The 17,342-nt window shown below is 51.4% G+C and overlaps 1 long non-coding RNA gene across 1 annotated transcript in view; it reads right to left on the reverse strand.

Annotated features, from left to right (window-relative positions):
* The window catches only part of LOC141156476 (uncharacterized), an 82,145-nt gene extending 79,934 nt beyond the window's left edge, over positions 1-2,211 (reverse strand). Inside the window, exon 1 of the long non-coding RNA XR_012247633.1 lies at positions 2,120-2,211. This is a non-coding gene — a long non-coding RNA (uncharacterized lncRNA). The remainder of the gene's footprint in view (positions 1-2,119) is intronic.
* Positions 2,212-17,342: the final 15,131 nt, after the last annotated feature.

Below are 17,342 nucleotides of genomic sequence, written 5' to 3' on the forward strand. Positions count from 1 at the left end.
TCAAGAATCTGTTTGAAAATGTTTTACTTGAAAATGTCTTAAATGGAAAAGTTTAATATGCTGCTAAAATAATAATGCCAAAGTTTTATATAGTATTTTATAAAAGAGTTCCGGTGGCATTAGTAAAATGTTTTATACCAGTAACGTTGGAAAGAAAAGAGTGCCTCCCATAAAGGGATGGGTGAAAAGTTAATGTCTTATATGCGAATGCATTCTAAAAATTTGTATGTTTTCAAATTGTTTTGTTCTCTTCCAGCCCGAGGACGTGCTGTGGTTTACCAGGGGGGAATGTAGCACCCCGAGGGCTCGGCTGCTACAGGGGTATTGCACCTCAAACCAGAGGTGTGATATTCCACTCCCGGGTAAGGATGGAGTGTGGACCAGGACTCGGTAGGCTGCATGCACCACACACACCCCATTTCCGAGGGACAGCTCAACGGTGCTCCCACTAGACAGAAGTGCAGGCACGACAGCATCTGTCCCTGGCTGGAGTGGGGCGGGGGGAGGAAAACCCAGTGGTGTAGGAGCAGATAGGGGTGGGTCTCTGGGCATAGGCAGGAGCCCATTGGTTGCTAGTCACCTGGGCTCGGGTGTTAGAAGGAGGTATATACGGTGGGCACCATCTTAGGACAGGAGCCAGTTCAGAGAGGAGGAGAAGAAGACAGGAGCTCAGCCAGAGAGGGCTGACAGGCAGCTGTGGCTCAGTCTGGGCCCAGCTCCAGAGGCAGGCCTGGAGTGGAGGCCAGAAACAGCAGAAAAAGAGAGGAGAAGGAACGGAAAGGAAAGTAAGAAAGGAACTGGAACAGAGGAGAAAGGAAGCAAGGAACACAGAGAAAGGCCCAGAGACACGAGGACAGAAGGAACCCCATATGCCCAGGAGATACAGGGTGAAGGGTTGGCAGAGCAGGGTACCGGAACCCAAATTGGTGGAGGCGACTAATCCTCAGCCAAAACCGGAGGTTGTGACCACATCTTGGTGCGATCCCTCACTACATCCACCAGGAAAGCATACCACATAGGGTCAGGGGAACCGGAGAGAGGTTTCGCCGACAGAAGTCCCGAGGAAGCTGGACAAAGGTGGGTCACTGGTGGGGACGGCCAGAGAAAGGAAAGGAAGGGAGTCCTGTGCCACGCTCTGGAATTGCCTGGGAGTTGGTCGAGCCCCTTGCCTGGTGGACGCAGCACGGCTTGGGCAGTCACCGCCGGTACCGAGGTGACTAGGACCAGTAAAGAACTGTGAGTAAAGCATTGGAAACTGCAACCACACGTCTCTGTGTTTCATCGCCGCACCAGCACCATTAGTACTGGGACGCTCACACCATCACTACCATCATCTACTCTAGCTGCCCTGAGGCAATACTTCTCCCGTGGGGAGTTATCCCATTCTTGGCTGCGCATATAACATCAGCCTCAGTGGTCTGCAGCGCAGCGGCGGTCCCCACTGACCGCAATCCACGGGTGGCGTAGTCGGACACTTATTATAACACCAATAGACTGCCACTGGTTTGACCACCCTGGGCACGGACCGGGTCACTGCCACACGGAGACTACAACCCCCAGCGATCCGGCTCCGGGTAGCCCCCTGCACAGCACAGGCCCAGGGGGCGCGTCAACTGCACCTTGCAAGTACAGCAGCCTCCGGTTCCTAGCTGAGCCTTGTAGTTCTCCACTAGTTAAGGGTCCGGTCCCCTCTGCGGCTTGATCCCTCCACTGCCTGGGGCGTATGGGTGGCCTCCAGCACTTCCCGTACCCCTAGGATCCCCTCTTTCCTTCTGGAGCCTTCCTTCTGCTCCTTTCTCTCTCTCTTCAGACTTGGGCCTCACTGGCTAGGCCCGCCTCTGGAACAGAGCTCCTGCAGAGCCTCTGCTCCCCTCACTTTCCTCCTCTGACTGACCACACTCTCTAAGATGGCTCCCCTCTTTATACAGCTTCTGAAGTGCTCCCCTGATCTACGTCCTCCACCCACACCCACTACATGGTTCTCCTTCACTTGGTTCTCCCCCACTCCAGCCAGGGAAGGGGCTCAGCAAGAACCAGAGGCATCTTGCCCCCCTCCTGCTGGCCTGGAGTGGTGTGTTGGATGCAGGTGTTAGGGTCCCGGGCAGTACTCCATCCTTACCTGAAAGTGAGATACCACACCACTGGGTGAGATGCAGTACCCCTGTGGCGACTGAACCCGCAGGGGCGCCACATACCCCCTTGGTAAAACACAGCACGTCCGCGGCCTGAAACAGATTAAAAACAGGGTATGTTACAGACATGCAAATTTTTAGATGCATCACATAGAAGATCATAAACATAACATCTTTTCTTCCCTTTATGGGAGGCACTTTTTCTTGAACGTTACTGGTTACGTTTTTATCAAAGCATTATGAGATTTTTTAAAGAACATCTTTCTTTACACTTATAAAACATTTCTTCATATAAAACATTTTCCAAGCAAATAGGACATTTCTCATCTCAAACATTTTTAATCAACTGCAGTGAAATTTATAGCCGGATGTCCTTTTCACTGGTAAAGGTGCAACAAAAGCAGCAAGAGGTACCCGTCCAAAAAACCCTCAACGTAGGCCCTGGGTGTGGCTGCAGGGCAGAGGTGATCCAGGTGTTGGACCACGTCTTCGGCCACGCCAAACGGGTTTTTGTTCTGAGGTCATTTGTTGATACATAAAACCAATAAGGGGCACTTTAAGAATTGCAATTATATACAGTGGAAAGTTTTTAAGGAGATCACCGTCCTCTACCTTAATGTCTCTATACCCTTACCGGGTAACTGGGTAACACACACAAACTCTATTAACTTGCAGTGTCTCTGCTATACCTTTCCAGGTAACTATATACAGTCTCCATAATACGTAGTTCAATAGTGGGGTTCCCGCCGGGGGAACTCCTGATTCTTACCGACTGATCCAGCCGGGTCTTCAGCTTAGTGCGGGGGCATGCCCTTTCTCTCCTTCGCCACCTTGTAGACTTGGAGGGCATACCACCCGCGCTCTCCCTTGTGACGGGTGAAGGTGACACGGTCACCGGGATAGAGGTCTTGGCAGGGATGCCCCTGTTGGAGGTGGGGTTCTACGTCCCGCCGGTTGACGAAGACGTCTCGATCCATCTGCGGCTCTCGGATGAAGCCCCACCCAGCGTCCAAGTCAAACTTCACTATTATCCCCTCCAGACGGGGACTGGGTGTTGTGGACTTTACCTGGCGGGCCCGGGCCTTGGCCGCCATGTTTCTGGCCTCCATGTGCTCCCACCGCACCTGACGGTCATAAGTGCTCTTCCCTCCGGAGTACCTGGGCCTGCGTCTCCTTCGGGAACCCCATGAGGTCCCCTTCCCGGTCATCCCACCGGAACTCCTCTCCTCCTGGGCAGGCGACCGGGGGTTCAGGCGTGGGCGTCAGAGGGAGTCCTCCCTGGTCGTCGTTCCTGTCGGACCAATCATACGTGGGGCCTCCGTAGGCCCACTCAGGTGCATGGGCTGGTGGCTCCGGTAGGGGGCCCAGGAGCAGGTCAGCTGAGCAGGCGCCCGGGTGGTATGAGGATTCCACCAGGGGATGGCGGAGCGGATCAGCAGGGCGGGCCAGATGGTATACGGATTCCGCCAGGGGATCGAGGAGCGGATCGGTGGAGCTGGCCAGGTGATAGGGGGATTCTGCCACGGGATCGCGGAGCTGGTTGGCGGAACAGGCACCCGGCGTAGTGGATTCTTGGCCTGGGAGCAAGTCGGGAGCGTGCTCGCTCGGGTATGGAGGCGCCGCGAGGGGGCCCAGGAGCAGGTCAGCGCGGTCTGCGCCCGGGACAGGGAAACTCTTCCTACCTGCTCCTGCGGCCGCTCCTTGGCTGCTCTCTGCCTCCTGGTCCTGGTTTGGCTCCGCCGGGGCTGGGGCACTGTCGGTGGAACACGGGACTCGCTGCCGCCTGGCCTGTATCTTCCCCAGCACCTCCTCCTTCCAGCCGGCGATGGCTGTCCTCTCGGCCTCACCTACCCGCCAGCTGAGCTCACGCATCTCGGCATGGAGGAACTCCGCATTCTCCAGGGTCAACTTGTAGATCACCTCTGCCAGGGTAAGAGGTGTCTCGCTTGGCTGAAGGCTCACCTCCTTCCATCTTGCCTGCCAGGTGTGGTCTGTCTGGTCTGCTGGAGACCATGCCCTGTTTCCCAGTTTTATTTTCCCCTCTCCCCTTTCTGGGGCGGTCCCATGGCTGCTTGCTGTCGGTCACACCTGGGGGCGTCTTCCCCACCTTGATGGACACATCTATGTGTATGCCCACAGTTGCAGGGGGCGGGTTACGCTTTTGGCGCCATTCTGGGACCCGGCCCACGATGGGAGGTTCTGTATTGTTGTCTTTGATCACGCACATAATGGCGCCCTTTCTTCTGGGGCGGGCGCCACATTCAGTATTAGATACAGTCTCTAGGCGCACAATACCTGGTGATAACGGGTGGGTTACATATCCTGATCGTGACGCCAAATATGACGCGCCCCCTGGGCCGTGGGGTACCCGGTGCCGGGCCGATCGTTGCTAGGGGTGATGTCACAGTGGCGATGACCCGGTCCGTGACCCAGGGCGGTCAATCAAAAGGGGATTTTTACAGGGGATTTATATACAAAGTTCATGACGCCACCTGTGGTATGCGGCTAAGGGAGCCGCCGCTGCGGCGCAGGTCCTCTGGAGCGGATGTTACTGCAGCAGGGATGGTGTGGCTCTCCACAGGTAGAGCTTAGCTCCAGGGCAGTGTAGATGTTATGGGTTATGCTGGGCGTTGTAGTGTAGGGGGTGATGGCGCAGGCAATAATCACAGAGACAATGAGGTGCAGTCTTCCAAGTTTACTGACAGTTCTTAAGTTCCTCAGGTTGCACTGTCCAGCATCTTGCCCCTTCCTGCTGGCCTAGAATGGTGTGTTGGATGCAGGTGTTAGGGTCCCGGGCAGTACTCCATCCTTACCTGAAAGTGAGATACCACACCTCTGGGTGAGATGTAGTACCTCTGTGGCAACTGAACCCGCAGGGGCGCCACATATGCGTGCAGTCTGAAGTACATTACTGTAAAACCAAAGTCTGGGTGAGCAGAACTGAGAGATTGCAAGTGAATGTTACCTGAAATAGCCAAAGCCAGGTGACAGCCATCAGTAAGCAACAGAGGAACAGAAAGCTGAACCTGAAGGAGACAGAGGGCCAACGACAGATGGAAGAGCCTAGAGATGCACTTGGGTATTGTCCAGTTGTGCAAGTGGTTCTTTGAGAATGAGGGCCTGGAGTGCACACTCAGGAGACAATCTGATAGTGTAGTCAAGCAACGTGAGGGCGAGTGCCCGGAGGGCAGAGAGCGACTGATGTGGAGAGCAGTAGCAATACCTGTGTGAGGGCGAGCCTCACTAGAACCAAAGACAAGTGACTGCATGTGACAGAGTCGATGTAACGACCAGTGGCAACACAATTTCATATGCACCAGGAAAGGTGGAGAGACAAGTGCTGACGTGTCTGTAAATAAAGTGTTGTTGAATTGTTCTTTTATACAGACTGAGTACTTGGCATTTGCAGTCTTAAACCACTCCCCAAAGTGCGGCCACTAAGTGTCTTCCTTCTGTGTAACCTAATGATCACTTCACCTCTTGAGCAGCAGGAAATGGGGGTCGGACTTTGTCTTTCTAATAGAAATGGGGGCAGGTCTTTGTCTCTCTACAGGAAGTGGGGTTAGGTCTTTGTCTCTACAGGAAGTGTGGCGAGTTTTTGTCTCACTATAGGAAGTGGGGCAGGTCTTTGTCCTTCTACATGAGGTGAGGGGCAGGTCTTTGTTTCTACAGGAAGTGGGGGCGGGAATTTGTCTCTACAGGAAGTGGGTGGAGGTCTTTGTCTCTCTACAGGAAGTGGGGGCAGGTCTTTGTCTTTCTACATGAGGTGAGGGGCAGGTCTTTGTCTCTACAGGAAGTGGGGGCAGGTTTTTGTCTCTACAGGAATTGGGTTGGATCTTTGTCTCTCTACAGGAAGGGGGGGCAAGTCTTTACCTCTACTAAAAGTGCGGGCAAGTCTTTGTCTCTAGAGAAAGTGGGGGCAGGTTTTTGTCTCTACAGGAAGTGGGGGCCGGTCTTGGTCACTACAGGAAGTGGGGGCAGGTCTTTGTCTTTCTACATGAGGTGGGGAGCAGATCTTTGTATCTCTACAGGAAGTGGGGGCAGGTCTTTGTCTCTCTACAGGACGTCGGGTCAGGTCTTTGTCTCTACTGGAAGTTGGGCGAGTATATTTCTCTCTATAGGAAATGGGGCAGATCTTTGTCTTTCTACACGAGGTGAGAGGCAGGTCTTTGTCCCTACAGGAAGTGAGGCCAGGTCTTTGTCTCTACAGTAAGTGGGAGCAGGTCTTTGTCTCTACAGTAAGTGGGGGTAGGTCTTTGTCTCTACAGTAAGTGAGGGCAGGTCTTTGTCTCTACAGTAAGTGGGGGCAGGTCTTTGTCTCTACAGGAAGTGGGGGCGGGTCTTTGTCTCTTGTCTCTACAGGCAGTGGGTGCAGGTCTTTGTCTCTCTATAGGAAGTGGGCGGGTCTTTGTCTTTCTACATGAGGTGAGGGGCAGGTCTTTGTCTCTACAGGAAGTGGAGGCAGGTTTTTTTCTCTACAGGAAGTGGGTCGGATCTTTGTCTCTCTACAAGAAGTGGGGGCAGGTCTTTGTCTCTACTAGAAGTGCGGGCAGGTCTTTGTCTCTATAGGAAGTGGGGGCGGGTCTTTGTCTCTTGTCTCTACAGGAAGTGGAGGCAGGTTTTTTCTCTACAAGAAGTGCGGGCAGGTCATTGTCTCTACAGGAGGTGCAGGCAGGTCTTTGTCTCTATAGGAAGTGGGGGCAGGTCTTTGTCTGTACAGGAAGTGGGGGCGGGTCTTTGTATTTCTACATGAGGTGGGGAGCAGATCTTTGTCTCTCTACAGGAAGTGGGGGCAGGTCTTTGTCTCTCTATGGGAAGTGGGGTCATGTCTTTGTCTCTACAGGAAGTAGGGTGAGTATATTTCTCTCTAGGAAATGGGGCAGGTCTTTGTCTTTCTACATGAGGTGAGAGGCAGGTCTTTGTCGCTACAGAAAGTGGGGGCAGGTCTTTGTCTCTACAGGAAGTGGGGACAGGTCTTTGTCTCTACAGGAAGTGGGGGCAGGTCTTTGTCTCTGCAGGAAGTGGAGGTGGGTCTTTTTCTCTACAGGAAGTGCAGCCAGGTCTTTGTCTCTACAGGAAGTAGGGGCAAGTCTTTGTCTCTACAGGAAGTGGGGGTAGGTCTTTGTCTTTCTACATGAGGTGGGGAGTAGATCTTTGTCTCTCTACAGGAAGTGGGGGCAGGTCTTTGTCTTTCTACATGAGGTGTGGAGCAGATCTTTGTCTCTCTACAGGAAGTGGGGGCAGGTCTTTGTCCCTCTACAGGAAGTGGGGTCAGGTCTTTGTATCTACAGGTAGTGGGGCGAGTATATTTCTTTCTACAGGAAATGGGGCACGTCTTTGTGATTCTACATGAGGTGAGAGGCAGGTCTTTGTCGCTATAGGAAGTAGGGGCATGTCTTTGTCTCAACAGGAAGTGGGGGCAGGTCTTTGTCTCTAATGGAAGTGGATGCAGGTCTTTGTCTCTGTAGGAAGTGGGTGCGGGTCTTTGTATTTCTACATGAGGTGGGGAGCAGACCTTTGTCTCTCTACAGGAAGTGGGGGCAGGTCTTTGTCTCTCTATGGGAAATGGAGTCATGTCTTTGTCTCTACAGGAAGTGGGGCAAGTATATTTCTCTCAATAGGAAATGGGGCAGGTCTTTGTCTTTCTACATGAGGTGAGGGGCAGGTCTTTGTCTCTACAGGAAGATGGGCAGGTTTCTGTCTCTGCAAGAAGTGGGGTGGATCTTTGTCTCTCTACAGGAAGTGGGGGCAGGTCTTTGTCTCTACTAGAAGTTCGGGCAGGTCTTTGTCTCTAAAGGAAGTGGGGGCGGGTCTTAGTCTCTACAGGAAGTGGGGGCAGGTCTTTGTCTCTACAGGAAGCGGGGGTGGGTCTTTGTCTCTACAGGAAGTGGGGGCGGATCTTTGTCTCTACAGGAAGTGGGAGTGGGTCTTTGTCTCTACAGGAAGTGCATCCAGGTCTTTGTCTCTACAGGAAGAAGGGGCAAGTCTTTGTCTCTACAGGAAGTGGGGGCAGGTCTTTGTCACTACAGGAAGTGGGGGCGGGTCTTTGTCTTTCTACATGAGATGGGGAGCAGACCTTTGTCTCTCTACATGAAGTGGGGGCAGGTCTTTGTCTCTCTATGGGAAATGGAGTCATGTCTTTGTCTCTACAGGATGTGGGGCAAGTATATTTCTCTCTATAGGAAATGGGGCAGGTCTTTGTCTTTCTACACGAGGTGAGAGGCAGGTCTTTGTCGCTACAGAAAATGGGGGCAGGTCTTTGTCTCTACAGGAAGTGGGGGCAGGTCTTTGTCTCTACAGGAAGTGGGGGCGGGTCTTTGTCTCTACAGGAAGTTGGGGCGGGTCTTTGTCTCTACAGGAAGTGGGGGCAGGTTTTAGTCTCTCCACGAAATCGGGCGGATCTTTGTCTTTCTACATGAGGTGGGGGCAGAGCTTTGTCTCTCTACTGGAGTTGGGGAGCAGATCTTTGTCTTTCTCCAGGAAGTGGGGGCAGTTCTTTATCTCTCTACAAGAAGTGGGGTCAGGTCTTTGTCTCTACAGGAAGTGGGGCGAGTAAATTTTTCTCTATAGGAAGGGGGGCAGGTCTTTGTCTTTCTACATGAGGTGAGGGGCAGGTCTTTCTCGCTACAAGAAGTGGGGGCAGTTCTTTGTCTCTACAGGAAGTTGGGGCTGGTCTTTGTCTCTACAGGAAGTGGGTGCAGGTCTTTGTCTCTACAGGAAGTGGGGGCGGGTCTTTGTCTCTACAGGAAGTGGGTGCAGGTCTTTGTCTCTGTATAGAAAGTGGGGCGGGTCTTTGTCTTTCTACATGAGGTGAGGGGCAGGTCTTTGTCTCTACAGGAGGTGGAGGCAGGTTTTTGTCTCTACAGGAAGTGGGGCGGATCTTTGTCTCTCTACAGGAAGTGGGAGCAGGTCTTTGTCTCTCTATAGGAAGTGGGGCAGGCCTTTGTCTCTCTACAGAAAGTGGGGGCAGTACTTTGTCTCTACTAGAAGTGCGGGCAGGTCTTTGTCTCTACAGGAAATGGGGGTGGGTCTTTGTCTCTACAGGAAGTGCAGCCAGGTCTTTGTCTCTACAGGAAGTAGGTGCAGGTCTTTGTCTCTACAGGAATTGGGGACAGATATTGGTCACTACAGGAAATGGGGGCAGGTCTTTGTCTACATGAGGTGGGGAGCAAATCTTTCTCTCTCTGCAGTAAGTGGGGGCAGGTCTTTGTCTATCTACAGGAAGTGGGGTCAGGTCTTTGTCTCTACAGGAAGTGGGGCAAGTATATTTCTCTATATAGGAGATGGGGCAGGTCTTTGTCTTTTACATAAGGTGAGTGGCAGGTCTTTGTCTCTACAGGAAGTGGGGGCAGGTCTTTGTCTCTACAGGAAGTGAATGCAGGTCTTTGTCTCTCTATAGGAAGTGGGGCAGGTCTTTGTCTTTCTACATGAGGTGAGGGGCAGGTCTTTGTCTCTACAGGAAGTGGGGGCAGGTTTATGTCTCTACAGGAAGTGGGGCTGATCTTTGTCTCTACAGGGAGTTGGGGCAGGTCTTTGTCTCTACCAGAAGTGCGGGCAGGTCTTTGTCTCTACAGGAAGTGGGGGCGGGTCTTTGTCTCTACAGGAAGTGCAACCAGGTCTTTGTCTCTACAGGAAGTAGGGGCAGGTCTTGGTCACTACAGGAAGTGGGGGCGGGTATTTGTCTTTCTACATGAGGTGGGGAGCAGATCTTTGTCTCTCTACAAAAAGTGGTGGCAGGTCTTTGTCTCTCTATGGGAAGTGGGGTCATGTCTTTGTCTCTACAGGAAATTGGGCGAGTATATTTCTCTCTATAGTAAATGGGGCAGGTCTTTGTCTTTTTACATGAGGTGAGAGGCAAGTCTTTGTCGCTACAGGAAGTTGGGCCAGTCTTTGTTGCTACAGGAAGTGGGGGCAGGTCTTTGCCTCTACAGGAAGTAGGGGCAGGTCTTTGTCTCTACAGGGAGTGGGGTAGGTCTTGATCTCCACAGGAAGTGGGGGCGGGTTTTTGTCTCTCTATAGGAATTGGGGCGGGACTTTGTCTTTCTACATGAGGTGAGGAGCAGATCTTTGTCTCTCTACAGGAAATGGGGGCAGGTCTTTATCTTACTACAAGAAGTGGGGTCAGGTCTTTGTCTCTACAGGAAGTGGGGCGAGTATATTTCTCTCTATAGGAAGTGGGGCAGATCTTTGTCTTTCTACATGAGGTGAGTGGCAGGTCATTGTCGCTGCAAGAATTGGGAGCAGGTCTTTGTCGCTACAGGAAGTGAGGGCAGGTCTTTGTCTCTACAAAAAGTGGGGGCGGCTCTTTGTCTCTACAAGAAGTGGGGCAGCTCTTTATCTCTACAGGAAGTGGGGGGGTCTTTGTCTTTACAAGAAGTGCGGGCGGGTCTTTGTCTTTACAAGAAGTGCGGGCAGCCCTTTATCTCTACAGAAAGTGGGGGCGGGTCTTTGTCTTTACAAGAAGTGCCGGCCGCCCTTTATCTCTATAGGAAGTGGGGGCAGGTCTTTGTTTCTACAGGAAGTGGGGGCGGGTCTTTGTCTCTACAGAAAGTGCAGGCAGGTCTTTGTCTCTACAGGAAGTGGGGGCAGGTCGTTGTCTCTACAGGAAGTGGGGGCAAGTCTTTGTCTTTCTACATGAGGTGGGGAGCAGATCTTTGTCTCTACAGGAAGTGGGGGCAGGTCTTTGTCTCTCTATAGGAAGTGGGGCAGGTCTTTGTCTTTCTACTTGAGGTGAGGGGCAGGTCTTTGTCTCTACAGGAAGTGGGGGCAGTTTTTTGTCTCTACAGGAAGTGGGGCGGATCTTTGTCTCTCTACAGGAAGTGGGGGCAGGTCTTTGTCTCTGCAGGAAGTGGGGGCGGGTTTTTGTCTCTACAGGAAGTGCAGCCAGGTCTTTGTCTCTACAGGAAGTAGGGGCAGGTCTTTGTCTCTACTAGAAGTGCGGGCAGGTCTTTGTCTCTACAGGAAGTGGGGTGCAGGTCTTTGTCTTTCTACATGAGGTAAGGAGCAAATCTTTGTCTCTCTACAAGAAGTAGGGGCAGGTCTTTGTCTCTCTACAGGAAGTGGATGCAGGTCTTTGTCTCTCTATAGGAAGTGGGGCAGGTCTTTATCTTTCTACATGAGGTGAGGGGCAGTTCTTTGTCTCTACAGGAAGTGGCGGCAGGTCTTTGTCTCTACAGGAAGTGGGGCGGATCTTTGTCTTTCTACAGGAAGTGGGGGAGGTGTTTGTCTCTACTAGAAGTGCAGCCAGGTCTTTGTCTCTACAGGAAGTAGGGGCAGGTCTTTGTTTCTACAGGAAGTGGGGGCAGGCCTTGGTCACTACAGGAAGTGGGGGCGGGTCTTTGTCTTTCTATAGGAACTGCAGCGGGTCTTTGGCTTTCTACATGAGGTGAGGTCAGGTCTTTGTCTCTACAGGAAGTGGGGCGAGTATATTTCTCTCTATAGGAAGTGGGGCAGATCTTTGTCTTTCTACATGAGGTGAGGGGCAGGTCATTGTCGCTACAAGAAGTGGGAGTGACGCGCCCCCTGGGCCGTGGGGTACCCGGTGCCGGGCCGGTAGATGCTGGGGGTTGTAGTCACTGTGGCGGTGATCCGGTCCGTGACCCAGGGAGGTCAATCCAAGGGGAATTATATATGGGTTTTATTAAGGAGTCCGACTACGCCACCTGTGGAGTGCGGCTAAAGGGGGCCGCCGCTGCAGAACAGTCCTCTGAAGCTGGTGGTTTTGCAGCAATGATGGTATAACTCCCCACAGGAAGAGTTAGCTTCAGGTCAGTGTGTGGATGATGGTGGTTGTGCGGGTTGTGCTGGGCGTTGTAGTGCAGTGAGGGATGGCGCAGCAAGGAACACAGAGACAAGATAGTGCAGTCCCATGGTCTTTACTCACGGTTATTGCAGTTCAAGTTACAGGTACCAGAGCAACTTCCCTCGGCGTGGTGTGCTTACTCAGTGAGGGGCTCAGTCCACCCCCAGATAGCTCCGGAGTACTTATCAGGACCCCCTTCTGTGTCCTTTCTCTGGCCTCTTCTCTGCACCTCACACCTAGTGACTCCAATCCGGTACCCGCGGGCCTTGGCGGGCGACGTATGTTCCGTCCCCTGGGTCCTATGTGGCTACCTTCTCGGTGAGACTGGTGTGGACTTGTGGCTACAGGACATAAAGTTCTGCAGCCTCCGGTTTCTAGCTGAGACTTGCAATCTTCTACTAGTTGAGGGATTCGGTTCCCTGTGTGTGACCTGACCCTTCCACCTCCCGGCAGATTCGGGCGTACGGGTGGCCTCCAGCACTGTTCGTACCCCTGGGATCCCTTCTTCTCCTGGAGCCTTCCTGCTCCCTCTTCTCTCCTTCTCCTCTCAGATTTGGGCCTCACTGGCTAGGCCCGCCTCTGGAGCAGAGCTCATACAGAGCCTCTGCTCCTGTCACTTCTCCTCCTCTGACCAGTCTGTCTTTCTAAGATGGTTCCCTCTTTTATACTCTCCCTGTCATGTGCTCCCCTAAGCTTCTTTCTCCACCCACATCCACTACATGTCCCCTCCCGTCAGCTAGGAACTCGGGACTGTGCTCTCCCTTAGGAGCAATCTCGCCCTACCCCCGCTGCAGGATGTGTTGGATGTAAGTATTGGGGTCCTGAGCCATACTCTTTCCTTACCTGAGAGTGAGATAGCACACCTCTGGGTGAGATGCAGTACCTCTGTGGCGACTGAACCTTCAGGGGCACCACAGGAGCAGGTCTTTGTCGCTACAAGAAGTGAGGGCAGGTCTTTGTCTCTACAGGAAGTGGGGGTGGCTCTTTGTCTCTACAAGAAGTGCGGGCAGCTCTTTATCTCTACAGTAAGTGGGGGCGGGTCTTTGTCTTTACAATAAGTGCGGGTGGGTCTTTGTCTCTACAGGAAGTGGGGGCAGGCTTTGGTCACTACAGGAAGTGGGGGCAGGTCTTTGTCTTTCTACATGAGGTGGGAAGCAGATCTTTGTCTCTCTACAGGAAGTGGGGACAGGTCTTTGTCTCTCTATAGGAAGTGGGGCAGGTCTTTGTCTTTCTACATGAGGTGAGAGGCAGTTCTTTGTCTCTACAGGTAGTGGGGGCAGGTATTTGTCTCTACAGGAAGTAGGGCGGATCTTTGTCTCTCTACAGGAATTGGGGGAGGTGTTTGTCTCTACTAGAAGTGTGGGCAGGTCTTTGTCTCTACAGGAAGTGCAGCCAGGTCTTTGTCTCTACAGGAAGTAGGGGCAGGTCTTTGTCTCTACAGGAAGTGGGGGCAGGTCTTGGTCACTACAGGAAGTCAGGGCGGGTCTTTGTCTTTCTACATGAGGTGGGGAGCAGATCTTTGTCTCTCTACAGGAAGTGGGGGTAGGTCTTTGTCTCTACAGAAAGTGGATGCAGGTCTTTGTCCCTCTATAGGAAGTGGGGCAGGTCTTTGTCTTTCTACATGAGGTGAGGGGCAGGTCTTTGTCTCTACAGGAAGTGGTGCGGATCTCTGTCTCTCTACAGGAAGTGGGGGCTGGTCTTTGTCTCTACTAGAAGTGTGGGCAGATATTTGTCTCTACAGGAAGTGGGGGCAGGTCTTTGTCTCTCTACAGGAAGTGGGGTCATGTCTTTGTCTCTACAGTAATTGGGGCGAGTATATTTCTCTCTATAGGAAATGGGGCAGGTCTTTGTCTTTCTACATGAGGTGAGAGGCAGGTCTTTGTCGCTACAGGAAGTGGGGGCAGGTCTTTGTCTTTACAGGAAGTGGGGGCAGGTCTTTGTCTCTACAGGAAGAGGGGGAGGGTATTTGTCTCTACAGGAAGTGATAGTGGGTCTATGTCTCTCTACAAGAGGTGAGGGGCAGGTCTTTGACTCTACAGGAAGTGGGGGCAGGTCGTTGTCTCTACTAGAAGTGTGGGCATATCTTTGTCTCTACAGGAAGTGCAGCCAGGTCTTTGTCTCTACAGGAAGTGCAGCCAGGTCTTTGTCTCTACAGGAAGTAGGGGCAGGTCTTTGTCTCTACAGGAAGAGGGGGCAGGTCTTGCTCACTACAGGAAATAGGGGCGGGTCTTTGTATTTTTACATGAGGTGGGGAGCAGATCTTTGTCTCTCTACAGGAAGTGGGGACAGGTCTTTGTCTCTCTACAGGAATTGGGGTCATGTCTTTGTCTCTACAGGAATTGGGGCGAGTATATTTCTCTCTATAGGAAATGGGGCAGTTCTTTGTCTTTATACATGAAGTGAGAGGCAGGTCTTTGTCGCTACAGGAATTGGGGCGAGTATATTTCTCTCTATAGGAAATGGGGCAGGTCTTTGTTTGTCTACATGAAGTGGGGGCGGGTTTTTGTCTCTACACGAAGTGGGGCCGGGTCTTTGTCTTTATACATGAGGTGAGGGGTGAGGGGCAGGTTTTTGTCTCTGCAGGAAGTGGGGGCGGGTCTTTGTTTTTCTATAGGAAGTGGAGCGAATCTTTGTCTCTCTACAGAAAGTGGGGGCAGGTGTTTGTATCTACAGGAAGTGAGGGCAGGTCTTTGTCTCTACACTAAGTGGGGCTGGGTCTTTGTCTTTATACATAAGGTGAGGGGCAGGTTTTTGTCTCTACAGGAAGTGGGGGTGGGTCTTTGTCTTTACAAGAAGTGCGAGCTGCTCTTTATCTCTACAGGAAGTGGGGGCGGGTCTTTGTCTTTACAAGAAGTGCGAGCTGCTCTTTATCTCTACAGGAAGTGGGGGCGGATCTTTGTCTTTACAAGAAGTGCGAGCTGCTCTTTATCTCTACAGGAAGTGGAGGCGGATCTTTGTCTTTACAAGAAGTGCGAGCTGCTCTTTATCTCTACAGGAAGTGGGGGCGGGTCTTTGTCTTTACAAGAAGTGCTGGCAGCTCTTTATCTGTACTGGAAGTGGGGGCGGGTCTTTGTCCTTACAAGAAGTGCGAGCTGCTCTTTATCTCTACAGGAAGTGGGGGCGGGTCTTTGTCTTTACAAGAAGTGCGAGCTGCTCTTTATCTCTACAGGAAGTGGGGGTGGGTCTTTGTCTTTACAAGAAGTACGAGCTGCTCTTTATCTCTACAGGAAGTGGGGGCGGGTCTTTGTCTTTACAAGAAGTGCTGGCAGCTCTTTATCTGTACTGGAAGTGGGGGCTGGTCTTTGTCTCCACACTAAGTGCCGGCAGGTCTCTACAGGAAGTGGGGGCTGGTCTTTGTCTCTACACTAAGTGCCGGCAGGTCTCTACAGGAAGTGGGGGCGGGTCTTTGTCTCACTATAGGAAATAGGGGAGGGTCTTTGTCTCTCAACATTTCCTGGAAGCCTTAGTAGCATTGGTCTAAAGAGCTGGAATATAATAAAACCTTATAGTCAATGCAATTAAATCATTATATTTTATTGAACTGCAGGCACAGAGCAGACTGTGTGATGTTCTCTGTATTGCCTCCAGGTGGCAGTATTGTGACCGCTGCGCATAAAGACCCCATGGCGCGATGTTGGATCCGCTTCAGCCAGTGGCATACAGTTATCCCTAATCACTTTGTAATTTCTACCTCCATGATATAAATGTAATGTGTTATAGCTGCCCGTAAATTGAAAACTACTGCTGACTTTCATCTAATTGAAGCCAGCAAGCAACCAATTAAAATTCTGGATTTTTTTTCTTTATACAATATATTTCTATTTTCCATTAACATAAAAATGAACTGTGGTTTTCGATCATAAGGCGTAAAAAAAGAGGAAAAACGGGAATTCAGGTGATACTTACTAATGCTATAGCCCCGGGATGGAGCATATAGAGGAGACACGTTACATTACTGAAGCTTCATATTTGCAGTAATCCGGTCACAGCGCGAAATTCATCCATCGCCCCAAGGTGGGGTCGTCTATAATATTAGGCAGCTATGCGCAATCTCTGTCTATTGGCTGTAAAAGTGGCCAGAGGTGAAGAGGTGGGAAATCCTGGGCTGAGATACTGGAGAAGAGAAGCCAGGTATGCAGGTTTGCTCAAATCTAGATAGGTATAATAGAGGAGGAATTGTGGACAGATAGATAGATAGATAATAGATGGATGGATGGATAATAGATAGATAGATAGATAGATAGATAGATAGATAGATAGATAGATGATAGATATGATGCAAAAAATGGCAGCACTCCCAAGATTCAAGTAAAAAGACAAAGTTGTGACTTTATTAAGCCATGTGGTTACAGTAATGTTTCAGTTCCTCCTGGAACCTCTGCTTCATATTTACATGTGGATCTAATTGAAGTCCTGGGATTTGCACCCTTTACAACTACAGTGTTGCTTCAGCTTTCCTTTGCCTAGGTCAGAGGTCAGGAAAGTCTGGCACTTATGGTCCACAATGATCTTTTCTCTGGCCCCCGGGCAGATTCCTGGGGACTGCAGTGCTGGGGCAGGTGGCCAGCAAAATGGGTCCTTTTAATTCCTCCTTGCACTGCGAGCATGTGCATGCAGCATTCACTACTGAACACTGCAGCACATGCAATGAAGGATTACGTGAGCAGAATTATTGCGCGATGCGTTCCCGTCACACTGATGAAGTCAGCAGCAACTTTCACTAAGTATCTGCTCCAGCTACCCTGTCTCCTATGTGATGTATATACTCCAGCCCTGGTGTCTCCTATGTGATGTATATGCTCCTGCCCCACCGTCTCCTGTGACATATATGCTCCAGTGACTCCTGTGTGATTTATATACTCCAGCTCTAGTGTCTCCTATTGTATATACTCCAGTGCCAGTGTGTCCTGTGTGATGTGTATACAACAGTCCCTGTTTCACCTATGTGACGTATACACAGCAGTCTCAGTGTCTACTATGTGATGTATATACAACAGTATCAGTGTATCCTATGTGATGTATATACGGCAGTCTCAGTGTCTCCTATGTGATGTAAATACAGCAGTCTCAGTGTCTCCTGTGTGATGTATATACAGCAGTCTCAGTGTAACCTGAGATGTATATATGTGACACCCCAGGGGTCTGGTTGCCACAGTGATAGAGATGTTATGTCTGAGAGCAGGTGGGAGGTCCTTTGGTCAGGGATCCTGTGCATGCCACACCTCCTGCCCAGTCTTGGGAGGGGAAGAACTTCCCCTATATAAACCCGGGGCTGAAGCAGGGTTAGGAGTCAAGGAGAGTAGAGACAAGAGACAGTCATAGGAAGAAACAGCTGGAGCTCAGTGGGAGCAATACTACTACGAGTCAGGGGCTGGCAGCTGCAGAGCTCGCCCTGACTGAGAAGCTTT

This window comes from Phyllobates terribilis, unplaced genomic scaffold (assembly GCF_046119375.1).
Source record: "Phyllobates terribilis strain yellow unplaced genomic scaffold, ASM4611937v1 Scaffold_8__6_contigs__length_399053987, whole genome shotgun sequence".
In the NCBI taxonomy this organism is placed as follows: domain Eukaryota; kingdom Metazoa; phylum Chordata; class Amphibia; order Anura; family Dendrobatidae; genus Phyllobates; species Phyllobates terribilis.